The sequence below is a fragment of the Ceratina calcarata genome, unplaced genomic scaffold (assembly GCF_001652005.2).
Source record: "Ceratina calcarata isolate Rehan_Ccalc_2016 unplaced genomic scaffold, ASM165200v1 scaffold255.2, whole genome shotgun sequence".
NCBI classification, from domain to species: domain Eukaryota; kingdom Metazoa; phylum Arthropoda; class Insecta; order Hymenoptera; family Apidae; genus Ceratina; species Ceratina calcarata.
Window position 1 is genome coordinate 448,701 of NW_017147567.1, and position 13,902 is coordinate 462,602.

At 38.3% G+C, this 13,902-nt stretch overlaps 1 long non-coding RNA gene across 1 annotated transcript in view; it reads left to right on the top strand.

Annotated features, from left to right (window-relative positions):
- Positions 1 to 4,415, top strand: part of LOC113464100 (uncharacterized) — a 46,762-nt gene extending 42,347 nt beyond the window's left edge. The window contains exon 3 of the long non-coding RNA XR_003388930.1: positions 4,312 to 4,415. This is a non-coding gene — a long non-coding RNA (uncharacterized LOC113464100). The remainder of the gene's footprint in view (positions 1 to 4,311) is intronic.
- Positions 4,416 to 13,902: the final 9,487 nt, after the last annotated feature.

Here is a 13,902-nt window from a genome sequence, read left to right on the forward strand (position 1 = left end):
TTGTAGATCTCGCCGTCCTCTATAAGAAAGGTCCTATGCAATTTTCTCGTAACTCCAAGAGTTTAGGAGTTATTGAGGAAAAACAAAATTTTTTGCCAAAAGTTCGCCATTTCGACGCTGGGACGATCGGATTTTGTCAATGTCAATAAAATGCCAAATAATCATACTTAACTCGTTAAGTACTGGAGTTAGAAAAAAATACATAGAATATTTCTTTGTAGAGGATGTCAGTGACTACAACGTCTGTATAAAAATCTTTTCGCCAGCGTCAATAATTAACTGAATATTTCCTTCTATACTTTTTAGCACGTAGCTATTTATTATTATTAGCATTGTTCTTCCGACGTCTGATTTTTTTTTAATTATGGGAAATGCATTTTTCTAAAGTACATAAACGTTTGGGCTTGATTGTATAGCCAATACATCCTTAAGAGTCACTGTGTGAATCCAAATAGAGTCAAAAGAGTCGAGAGCTGGTCATTCACTTATTTCCATTAATATGGGAATGAAGTACCTGACACGAGGACCTTAAACAAACTTCTTTTCAAATATTTAACGCTTCTACTGTTTATACATGTACCCAACGCAAGCAACTGTGCACGTACACAGACACGGTGAGCCATGCCGGTATGCGTCTGTAAAATTCCTTTGATGTTAAACCGTGCGCGCGTGGCGCAGGGGGGCACGACCGAACAGGCATTTCGATAGAATCTCGAGCGCGTTTCGCACCCTCCTTTCTCGCGGTCTCGGAAACGAACGGGCCGGAACTCGAATTAGCGTGAGATTTCGAGGAGCCGGGACGCGGGGCGGAGGTAGAGGGAGCTCGATGGTAATTGGAAGCAGCCGTTTTTGCCGCTCGCGTTGCCGGCTACGGCGGACAGGTAGTAGTGGTAGGTAACGCGCGCGATAGATACTTGTTTGCGAAGGGTGCCGGATAGATTAATCATCCGTTAAGCTTGGGCAAGACGTGTTCGCGTCGGTGGTTATTCCGGCTTAATCCGACAACGCTCACCCCTTTATACAGGAGACTTCCCTTCTTTAGTATCATCATCCCTCGGTGACTGTTGCGACGTAACACGAGCGCGCGACTCGTTGCGACGAGTTACGCCTACTTCGATACCAACGAGGATTACGTAACTACGCAATCTCGCACGCTTTTGTTTTCTTTAATCTCGTTCGGGGTGTCCCTCATTCCTTTTGTTGAAACATTTATAGGTGAGGAATCATAGGATTCATCGCGAAGTTTTGTTTTTACAAATTAAAGCTGAACTATAGTAGTACGTAGCTGAAGGTTTTTAGAATTTTTGATTCGTTGGGATTGGAGGAGAAATACATTGCGTGGGACCATTTGGCAGTTCTTCGAAATTTGCGAATTTCAGGAATTTTTATTTATTGTAAATTACGGGTGGAATGTCTTGAAAAAATTCACACATCTACTAGTTGCATATTTATAATATATTTACGTTTCTTCTTTTTCATTAATTTTCAGCCACTAAAAACGAAGAACTTAAATTTCGAAAATAACAAAAATTGTGTGACCAGTCAGATTTGGCAATTCTTCGAAGTTTACGATTTTCATGAATTTTTTTTAATATAAATAATAACTAAAAACGGAGAACTTAAATTTCGAAAATAACAAAAATTTTGTGACCAGTCAGATTTGACAATTCTTCGAAATTTACGATTTTCATGAATTTTTTTTAATAGAAATAATCAATCGATCGATTTAGAAAAATTCACGTTTATGCTACTCGTACAGAAGTGTACTCTAAATTTTTTCATTAAATTTCATACGCTAGAACCGTAGAAATTAAATACCAAGTATAATCGCGAAGATCGAACGTCAAGGGGTATAAATTATTAACAGTCAGTCATTCATCGAAGTCATCTAAAATTTTGTACAATGTTTTATTAATGTAAAATCTAGTAACTGATAAAATTTCAATGCTTCGTCATTATTTTTATGTAAGGGTTCGAGCAGCCTTGTGCCTCAGCAAAGGGCCGATAATGTAGTCAAAACTTGGCACAGCTAGATGACAAAATATCCGTGTAACCTCTTCAGGGCTGGGTCGATTTCACGCGTGGGAAATTATAGAATGATTTGCATATTAAGTGATAATTGGAAATCGAGGGAAACTCTGCGGGAATTTTACGAAGCTTCGAAGAATGCTAGTTGGTTCCTCGTTCATTTCGGTGGCTCGATTCGACGGGAAGGTAGGAAACAAAATGATTCTGGTGGAGATAGGGATCGAGGGAAATGGCGGTGGGAAATTTCATATCGTCCCAACGCGACCCCAACGCTTTCGAGTAGAAACGATGCAGGGCGCACCTGGGCGCCCCTTTTCTCGCTCCGAGTGGCTCAGGGAAAAACTGTCGCTCGACGAAATTTAAGATGCTTTCAAAAAAGCGGCGTTCTCGCATAATGAAATACCCATCTATTTATACTTACTCAGTGGATGGTGCTTTTAAGCTCCGCGGTGTTTTCGTCACCGCACGCCTCATCTTTATCTAGCGCCTTTTACAAAATGTGAAAAGTAGAAAATAAAATGGGAAATTTATTATCGCAGAACAATGGAATTTGCAAAAATGAAATCTGCAGTCTATGAATGTACATAGGAATATTAACAGTAAAATCAATATAGTAAAAATGAAGAGCCTGTTGATCTGTTCGTACTGATTTCACCACATCGTTAGTTGCCTGTTTCGAACTGCCAGTCCCACCCTCCACCCCTTCTTGTATGTACCTCCGCACCCTGTACCCCGTGCGTTACATGCGGACAGAAGATGTACGAGGGGAATATCGACAACCAGTGTCCATTGAAAATTGTCCCTACCTTCCCGAAGAACTCGCAGCGGGCAGCTTTATAATTGACCGTCACCGTGTCGATTCAATAAAAAATTGCTGTGCTGCGCGATTTTATGAAAAACTGCGATGTACAGATGAATTTTTACTGGCTTTCGTAATAGGAAATCTCTGTATGAGACTGGACAACATTTCGGTATCGATTTAAAGGTAATTAAAAAGAAATTAATAAAAAATTGTCATTTAATTACTGTGTGTTAAAGATATTTGTAAGATACTTTCAAGGTATCGTATATAAAAATTGTATGATAGAATTTTCTAATATCAGTGTCCTACGTATTTATGAAAATCGAATATGAATCGTTCACTGTAATACATAAGTATGGATTTATATGCAAATATAAAATATTTAAGAGACAGAGTTGAGGAATGATTTAGATATAGTTTGGACTTATTAATTTACTTTGTTTCATAGTTCCTATAATTTTGCATGTTGAGTGAAAATGCAGTAGAGTTGTTCCTATCCCTGTTGAACCTGTTCAGAAAGTTCTACTCTTAACCTAATTTAAATTAATCTGAACTAATCGACCGATCATAAAATCTGAAGAAGCACAAAAGCTGAAGACCTAAACTACTGCAGAACGAACGTAGATTCTCGTTAATTAAGGAATCTCTTCAAAAATTTCTACTCCTCAAAGTTAAAATAGGAACGATTTACTTTGTATCAGAAGTGATATTAAATTGATGATTTATAAAAATTGCTATGATATTCCTAACTAAAAGTAATAATCGAAACGAGGCAAGACTCGTTATCTTCCCTCAAGTATGCATCGTTGACGGTTTACATAGGTGGTCGGTCGATTACAGTGAAAGCGACTACTTTCTACACGATGAAATGTTAAAGCGAACTGAAGCGCCGGACCCCCATGAATAACAAATGCACAATCTCTAGTCTCTACTGGCACCTTAGCCCCTTACTTGGCGACGGCCTCAGAAGTTTTCCACCCTCTCTCTCTCCCCGGTGGACTCGGGAAACTTTTAACTGGATACATTACCTGCTTGACTACCGACGGCTCTCCTTTTTTATCGCGAGGGGGGCTTTTAAACTCCTACGGTACCTCGGCGCCGCGAAGGCCTCAACGCACCCGTTATTAGAGATTTCATGGTGAAACCCCAGGAAAATAATGAATAATTGTCCTGATGCTCGTCGTTACGGCTTTTCTTCCTCCCCAAGAAACCATTTTTCGCTACTCGATTTGTAACAGTGAATTAGCTGCGCTCAGTATTCAAACCGTTGCTGTTGTAATGAATCCTACGACATTTCATGTTTGCATTCTGATTTTTAAACATATTCTATTTACTATTAAACTGGATTTCGTGCAAAATAAAAACAGTTATGAGAAAACATATTTCATATAAATATTTTTTAAAAACATATTTCATATAAATATTTTTTAAAAACATTACAATGTACATTTTATTATAATTTGAATCTTATAAAATTTTAGGGTCACTCAAGATGAAAATCAATGGATGATGGATTAATGGGGAACAAATATCTGGTTTGGGAAGCATTGAGTTTCGTACGCAGGTGATGGAAGCGTGTCCTCTTCGAGATGACATCGTAATTAGTAAGTTAAACAAGATGAATAAATTCCATTCTTTCCGAACTCGGCGAAATCACTTTTCAACTGTTTCTTTCGAGCCGTTATTCCCCCGTCAGTGGCCGGCCAACTTCTCTTCCGGCGGAGCCGTTTTTCTCAGGATACTTATACGAACTTTTATATAAATGAATAAAATTATTCCTCTATGGAAGTTAAATTACTTCGGGAAAGTCTAAAGGGGAATTGGCGATAAGTATAACCCTTTCGTCCCGTTCGTATTCCGTCCTTCTCGTTTTCAATATAATTTAACATACGAAAGAATGATCAAAGGGTATATAAAATGTTCAAACAGTGAACAAACGAATTTATATTAATTTCTGGTTTTTATAATGGAAGAACAAAAATTATTTTAGTATTTCAATATTTTGTAAATTTAATGAGGAAAAATGGTAACCCTTAAATATTCCCAGACTTCTACAAAAATAAATAGAACAAAATCCCTTGAAGGGGATTTGCAGATTCCAAGTTTTAGCAAATTCACTTAAAAAGTGAATTGTTTAAAAATTTAGGAAGCTTACTCTCGAGGGAAGTCTGTCTTATTTTAATCTCCGAATATTTTTATTTTCCAAACTTGATGAAGTCAAATTGCAACCCGTAAATATTTTTAGACTCATTAAGAAATAAATTAAAAGCCCTCGAACGGGATTTGCAGATTTCAATTTTTAACAAATTTATTTAAAAAATGTATTGCTGCAAAATATCAGGAATCCTGCTTTCTTTAGACTACTCGTATCCTAATAATTAATTCACTTCCACTCTCTCCTTCCATCTACTATTAATTTTCGAATGCTCCGCAAACAACATTATTGCCTTCCGTTTAAACAAAGCCCACGACCGGGAGATTACGCGGGTTCCGCGCTCGCGCCGCTGCCTCTCCAGAAAGCCGAGGCCTCCCGGTGGGTGCAGCGACAATACAATTCGCGTAATCCCCACCCGGCGAAGGGCGTTAATGCGCGGCTTTAATCAGCGGGGACGCTATTACGATTCACCGTTGAAAATGTATTTATCGCAACAACGAGAAGCCGCGCAGCCGAAGGAGCCAGAGGACCCGGGGAAAGATTACATTTTTATGTACCGAGGCAAATGAATCACCCTGATTATGAATCCTACCTGGCCGACTGTCGCGACGCCGTTGCCTCTTCCCACCGTCCCCGAACCTCTCTTACCTTCATCTAAGAACTCGGGCAAATATTGGTTTTGTCTAGTGGCCCCCGCGATTTGCATAATTAAATCTTGAGGGAGAGAGAGGGCCGATGTTAGGTGGACAGAGAGAACAGTGACAGGGTTGGAAGAGGAAGCTTTGGGAGCAAAGCTCGTGACCGGTTGGTGAATAAGAAAACAGGAATAATTAAAACTCGGCTAGCTTATTTACTGGGCTAACTGAAATCATGGAGGATTTCCATGCTCCGCAGATTTATTAAGGGCTTGGCTAGTCAGGTCATTTTTATAATATTTCTCTATCTAGATATATAGTCTGACTCTTTAAAAACCAGATACAATGGTTATTGTCAATCAAGGACAACAATTGTTCACTCAAGTTGTGAAGATGAAATTATTATTGATTCATACTGATAGTTGATAATTGATCCTCATTAATTATTTTGTAGCTATAAAACGAAATAATAAAATAAATAGTCATACGAAAAATCCCTACCATTAAGGACGAACATAGAGGACCCAATAGTGTAAACTGAATTTTGTTTTTAATGCATGAATTTATTATTGGATTTTCATAAAGTGTAAAAATGAGAAATATCAAGTTAAGTTAGATTGATGTGAATTTCTCAAATAATTTATGATATAATTACGTGCATTGTATGCATTTAATAATAATCAACCATGAACGTAGTTAGTTGATCTGATAATTACGTAAGCCATCGGGGTTAATAGATATTTCTCAGGGCTATCGTTGAATTTTGATCTTCTGCCTACCATTTGACGACGGCAGTAGCCGATAATAGAATGTAACCGCGTGTACAGCGGCGTATCAGCGCGGTAAGGGTGAAAACCAAACCCCTGTGCACCTGCTGGTACCCATGTTCGATTAGTGATGAATTATCCCTACGAAACTGCCTCCCTCTACCTGTTGGCTCGAATCACGGCGTCTCGTTGAATTCATTTCCATTATTAGATCGTAATTCAGAAATTCTTCATTGAATCAAGTTTGTCATTAATTAAAATAAATACAGTTTCATCTGCAGAGATGCTTTAATCTAATAAAAATCTGTCCGAGACAAATCCCTTGACAAATTTCTGTACTTTGATAGCTCGTAGTTACGTAGTGAAGAGCTAGAAATTAGACGTAATGGATTCTGTCTGTTGCATCCATGCAGGGATGCAGGATCCTATCAGATTAATTATCATACTTCCTGCAAATTCAACAATTGGTGCATCGAGAATTTCGCAGCTGAATACATAATACATATGCTGTATGAAATTAAGAGGGTGAATTTCGAGGGAAGGTCCATTTGGGCCCCAATATGACAGAACGTCAGTCACCCACTAAATTGGCCAAAAATGCCATTTGATTCCACTTCTTTATTTCTCAGCTCATCAACACTAATTTACTGTTTATTATTTCGAGGAACATAACAATATTTTATTCGACTATACGTTTAGCAATTTACCCCAAGACACGAATGGGACTTTAGTCGAATTATCATATCCGCAGGGAAGAAATAGGAAGTTTCGGTTGGCGTTTATCATAGAGCGGTTAATATTTAAGTGGCGGTTACGCTATAAACGCGAGGTTTACGTGCGCGTTCGTTAACAAAGTGGCATAGGGGAACAGAACGCCGGACTGGCATAGCCCTGGCGGGCTACTCGCGGCCGTTTCCACCGACTCGTTTCGTTTACGATAATCCGTCGTGAAATTAAAAACATTAGGGCCTCGTAAAGATAAAGATATTGTCCGTTCCATAACCGGCCGCGTTATAAACGAGCACCGGCCGCGATATAACCCTCGACACGATGTCGAGGCCGAGCAACTTAATATCTACATCACGTATTTCTCTTCCCGCCTATCTCTGTTCCAACCGCCTCTCACCCTATCGCAGACTCCCTCAGACTTTCGTGGATCTATGCTACGTTGCAACCGTTTCTTTATGCCGTGTAATCGACTGTCTTATGTTCATCGCTTGCCACGTTTCTGATGTACATACATTTAAACAAATTTATACATATACTTCAATGACTGTTCTCCCTAATAGATCATTATTTTCATATCTTATAATATGAAATTTCTATTAATTCTTTTTCTCTCATGATTCTAATACAACTATCAGAATGATATTCAAAATTCATAGTGAACATAGTTCCTTCAGACTGGATACAGGTTCTGCTTTGTACAATGAACAGCAAAAGTGAATTAACATTTTTTTTTTTAAATTTAATAACTTTTGAAAATTGGGTCGCTGAATTTGTTACTAAAGGAGCTGTTCACTTTTAAAAGGGAGTTAAAAGGGTTTCGAAGGATTGCTCTTCGCTGTACATAGTAATAAATAACTAGCATACGAAGAATCAGAATGATAAAGTCTCGGTAGACAAATTTAGGTTTACAAATTGAATGATAAAGTCTGGTTAGACAAAATGATAAAGTCTTCTTACTAGATGATAAGGTTTAGTCTAGACTCTGTCATTCTGTTGGATAGAATGATTCTTCGTCTACTGACTATTTATTTTAAATCTAGATTCATCATTATATTTAACTAGATTGTGTCATTCTGTCTAAAAAGCTGAATTTGTAATCGTCTATTAGAATTCATATGTTGCATTCCTCAATTGCTTACACAAGGCGTTATTACGTTTTCTAAAACGGGCCAGAGTAACGCGACTGTTTTGTTGCCTGTGATACGTTTCCCGTTGTTCCGGTAAAAAGAGAGAATTAAATCGATTTTTTATCTCGTTCGTAGTACAATAAATTCGCGCAGCGTGTGACGTCTTACAACGATTTATAACAGCGGGACACACAGAGCTACTCTTTTTCCGCGGGGGTGGCATGGTAAATTCTAGGTAGCCAAGTCGCACGAGCCACTGGAAAAACAAACAAATGGCCGTTTATTATCCTTACTGCAACAAAGGCTAGGCTAACATATAACCGGCCATATACGTATAGCCGTAAATGAAAACCGTTATGTACTAAGAACGTGTTTAAACGCCGCGCTGGGTTTTATTAAAACGTTCGTTCCTTAACTCGTAACCTAAATAATTTATAGCGTTCGAGGATGAAAAATGAGTTTGACAATAATTTTAAACAATATTCCACGAGAAATGAATTAAATAGGGAAAGGCGCTATCTTCGGATCGATCCTGTATTCGAATTAAACAATTCGCACATGTCTGGGCATGCCCGGATGACGCGGTAATTCTCTTTGTTAGAAAGCATGACGGGAATTCGAAGAACCTGTCGCGACAACGCTTGCATATTAAACCGGCGTTACAGTACACCGAGATCGCCGTTAATTGGGTTACCGCCGGAATCACTAGACACGCCTGTCATACTAATTACCGTAAGATTGGTAACCGCGTCACGTGAACGGAAATAATTCTTTCCCTCGAAGGTCCGCGGCTAACGTTTTCACGGTTTAACCCGCAGATTCCTAATAAACTCTTTCTAAAACGGAAATAATTATTCCGCTCGAAGATTCGTAACTAATATTTTCAGGGTTTAATCCGTATATTAAGTATGAGAGTCTTAAAACATTGATAATTATATATTAATAATTATGGAAGTCAAGTAAGAATAATAATTAAAAGAAATAAATAAAATGACTAGGCATTCTTGCATAGAAATTAATAGTTTTAGACTAGGGATAACGTAAACTAGCCAAAGTAATTGATATAATATTATTGGGGGTCAATCCAGGCTAGAGGATCGATGGAGGGTTGATCTGGACTAGAGAGTCAATTGGAGGTCGAGTGGGGATCGAACTGGGCTAGAGGATCGATGAGTGGTCGATTGGGAATTGATTAGGTGTAGACCTGAACTAGGGGTCGATTGGGGTTCCAACTGAAGAACAGGATCTATTGAAGGTCAATTTGGACTAGGGGATCGATTATCTGTCCATAAAATTCTTATTATAAAATTCTTATTACATATATTAAAACGTAGAATGTACTGCAAATATAATGCATAAGAATAGTAAAACAGTAAAAGCTTTATTTTTTTCTTTTGCAACACAACTATAAAAATAAATTTTATGGGAGTCCAAGAAAGAAGTTTCAAAGATTCTTAAAGAGTCTAAAATAAAAGAGTCTTGACGTCCCTTCTGTATTAGAAATCTCTCTAAATCAGACATTCCAACTACTAATCATAACAAACTATTATTATTACAATAATAATTATTATAACTTCATTGCTCACTTATATCTGAGTGAAATCTGTTCATTCAATTTGTTATTGTTATAATCTTATTGTTATTAAGATTCGTTCGCTTTAACAAGACTCGACTAATGTCCATATTAAAAATTGCCTACCAAGGATGGTCAGTGACTGGCTGTTTCCTCCTGCATGAAGACATATTGCCAAGTTGAGTGACTGAGCGTGACTGACGCCGAAGGCGGACAGCCGACAAAAGAAAACTGACGCTTAGCAGCAGGTTGGCTTTAGGATAAGAGAAGAAGTGTACGAACGATGTATACAATATTGTTAAAAGCATAGAAACAACGCGACGAGGCGGCAGCGTGACCCGTTCGAGGTACTACGGTGACAATGACAAATGGCGCCCGTGCACCGTCCTCAAATTTTCTTATTACCCCACGTATGTACGTAAGTTCTTGTGTTCCGCCGAGCGACTCGCAATTTACGCTTCTCCTGGGGCGCTGCCCCGGGAATACCGAAGCCGGATTGCGAGACTCGAAACCCACATACGTCCGCCCTCCCCGTTTCCGAGACATTAGGCATACGTTGTTAAGCTTGTTCAGTTTACCGTCACGTAATGCTGCGAATGTGTCTCCGGACTAAATTGAAACAGTTCTTACCAGCCGCGGTGTAATGCTACGTACTCTGGATTAGCCTTGGCGGTTCCGACAGTAAATTGAAAAAAATTACTAGAATCTCGTGGACCGTGGAAGAATTTCTAAACGTGGATAAGAATATTTTCATAGAATATATTTGAAGCTGAATTGAAGAGAGCTGTGTCAGTGAAGAATGTTTTAATATAATCACGTCGGGGTCACCAAATTGTGGGAATAGGTGACAAAATAATTAATGTTAATAATTTTACAAGGAGATTTATTCTCGTCACTTATGTGCGTCCGATCGCTTGGGAGATTTCCGCTCGAATGGCTTTGTCCGAACAGGCAACCAACGGCTCTCCCTTATCTCTTCTTAGAAAAAAACACTTCTCAAAAAGAGCGCATAAACACATCCAAAAAGGGCCATGTGGCCCGTCGTTAGGCCAGTCCGCCACATATTTTATCGTTTGTGTTTTACTTAATAGAAATAGAAATTCATTTCAATTTATAAAATGATGAAGTAAGAAATAAAGGAAGGATGTACCCCAGAGCTGTAAAGCATGGAAAGTAAATAAATCAAACGATGATTGTATGGAAACTATTCATACAATATTAACAAAATCTCGCAGGCTACATCCACGTTCTTGCTCAGACATACAGTGTACACAGTGCAAAGAGAGTGAAAGGAGGCGTCAGGCATTTCGGGTAGGGTAGTAGGCTGTAGGATATACTGGCCAGGGGTAGCAGCACGAAGGATAATAGGGATGAGTGGGCCAAGGGGTATGAATCAAGCTGAGCAAACATTGAACTTCGAGATACGGTATCGCCCTCACGAAAGCTACAGACCGGAGCGTGGAACCGTGGCAGCTTCAAGTACACCTTGCCGATTATAATTCCAAAGGCCCACTCCTTCTCCTTCGTCAAACGCGGCGACGCGTCCTTTCGTTTCCTAACTGTCGTCGTCGGACCTTCGAATATGCATGCGACAAATATTGGTATAGTTTCGTCCCAATTGTAGTATTTTAGTAATTGTCCAAATTCCTTCGCACTGGCGATTGTAGATAAAATTATTGAAAATAGGCAAAGACATTTATTATAGTATGAGAAACATTCACGCATGGTTTGCCTTGGACTCCAAAGGAAGTTACTAATCCTAAGTATAAATTCTAAAAATTTTTAAACCAAGACGTTTTTATACCATGTGAGCTTTAAAATGTGATGTTCTAACCGAACCTAAGTCCATCTAAAACCTTGAAAATTCTAGGTTTAATACAGGAAGTGAGGTTCCAGTTCCAAAATTTGACATAATGGCCACTACAATGCAGAAAGTGAGCTTCCGATAACAAAATTTGATATCCTAATCTAAGCTAACCCAATTTAAACCCTGACTATGCTAGACGCATTGAATTTAAGATTTTCACAAAAAGCAGACTGACTCTGCGCTCTAAGGTTGTTTCGTGCAGAGAAACCGAGGTGGTAAGACGGCACGAAATTTTAAATACGACCGGTGGAACTTGTAGTAATTCGTTTGAGTTGGATGTTTGCGTTTCCGCCCCGGCTGCGGCTGTTTGAGGATTGTCAGGGTACGTGTTCCCGCGACTCGAGCGTGCAAGTTGAGTTATTAGAATTACTTGGGGAAATATCTGGTCCCGACGATCGAACCCTCGGTCAGGTCCCCGCGATTAATTGTTGTAGTTCCGTGAACGACGTTCTGTTTGAGTTCCTCTATGTACTTCGTTACTTGTTTTAATTGCGCCTTGCGTACGGTTACCTATATCTGTCGGTTATCATTTTATCTATGTAATTATTAAACGGGAAATTAAAAATTAGACAAATTTTACTGCCAACTGCGATTGCATGAAATACTCATTTAAATATTGCAACGGAGACTGATTTTATTATTTTCTATATTTCTGCACATTCCATGCAGCAGAATTTTGACACATTGCCATATCTAAAGGGCTACTCCCTTGAAATACAATTCTCGACATTTTTGGAATTTAATTTCAGTGATTCTAGTGGATAGAAATTTATGAAATACGAGTAACACATGTGAATATACTTTCAAATCTCTCTATCCATTATTTATATTAAATTAAAAATTCACTCTGGAATAATGAACTTCAATCACTGCCATAAGCCTGCACTCTTTTGCAGACATTTATTTTTAAACAAAGATGAAGAAATGAACAGAAACATGAAATACTGCATACATTCTATGCAGCAGAATTTTAAGATATTATCAGAGGTGTGTGCAAGTTTTCAAATTCTGTATAAAATAAGGAACTTTAACTGCCATAAGCCTGTATTCGTTTACAGATATTTCTTTGTAAAGAAAGATAAGAGAATTTACAGAAACATGAATTACCTCATTGCTCGAATATTGCAAACGACGAAAAAACTTTTTTTCGTTTTACCATGTAACTATCGACGACCATGAGCAGAACGGTGAACAATATTGAGAAGCATAGAGAGAGAAAGGCGGGGTTCGACAAAAGAAATCAGCCGATACGACGACGTAGCGAACGTTTACGGGAAATTGGAGTTGGAGAAGAAACCGAAGCTTGTCTTATGGCCTGCTTTTCTGCCTTGCCCGTACGTCCGATTGTTTCACCGCAACGCAACGGTGTTATACCCGCTTATATGCACATACACGCGTATGTACATACATTTCGTACATAGATATGCGTATACAAGAGGTGGAGGGATATAGGGTTGCTCGTTACCATGTATCGACTTGAAATCGTATCACTCGAATTCCGCGCGTGACCGTACGTACATACATACATACATACATACATATACGCGCGTGCACGAATGTAGCACCGGCAACAAGGTGATCCCGTGGAAATAGGCTACCTATTTTCTCCTGAACGTATGGGAAAATATCCTGGATAAAATGTGGCCAATTCGATGGGGGGAGAAACCTTGAACGCGGTGTAACGTTGAATTTGTTTCCACGATCAATGTTCTCCAACTTATATCCATGCGAGATTTTACATGCACGTTTCTGCTTGAGATTAATTATTTTTATATTTGATTCAGTCTTGAGACAGAGAGGAAGCAAGTCCTCCTTTGTATCTATTTATTTTCGAAATGGGTTAATAAATGAAAGTCCTTAAAGTAATTTTTATTTTTTTTTAAGGCTCGCAAGAACGTCCTTTTACATACTTTTTATTGTATATCTTAAATAATATCCTCGACAGTGACATTATTTCAACTTTAAAATATTCTTAAATCATGTATTAAGAATTATACAAAATTACAAAATTTTCTCATTATTGCATTAATATTCTTTCATAAATGAAATCAAAATTTTGTCATTCGACATGAGAATTCAAGATATTATGACTTTTTTAATAAACTCGCAAAATTTCTAAAATTTGGTACAGTGTTTTATTAATGTAATACCAAGTAACTGTTAAAATTTCATTGCGTTGTCATTTTGTCTAAGTTCATACAACCTTCAGAATGCAATTG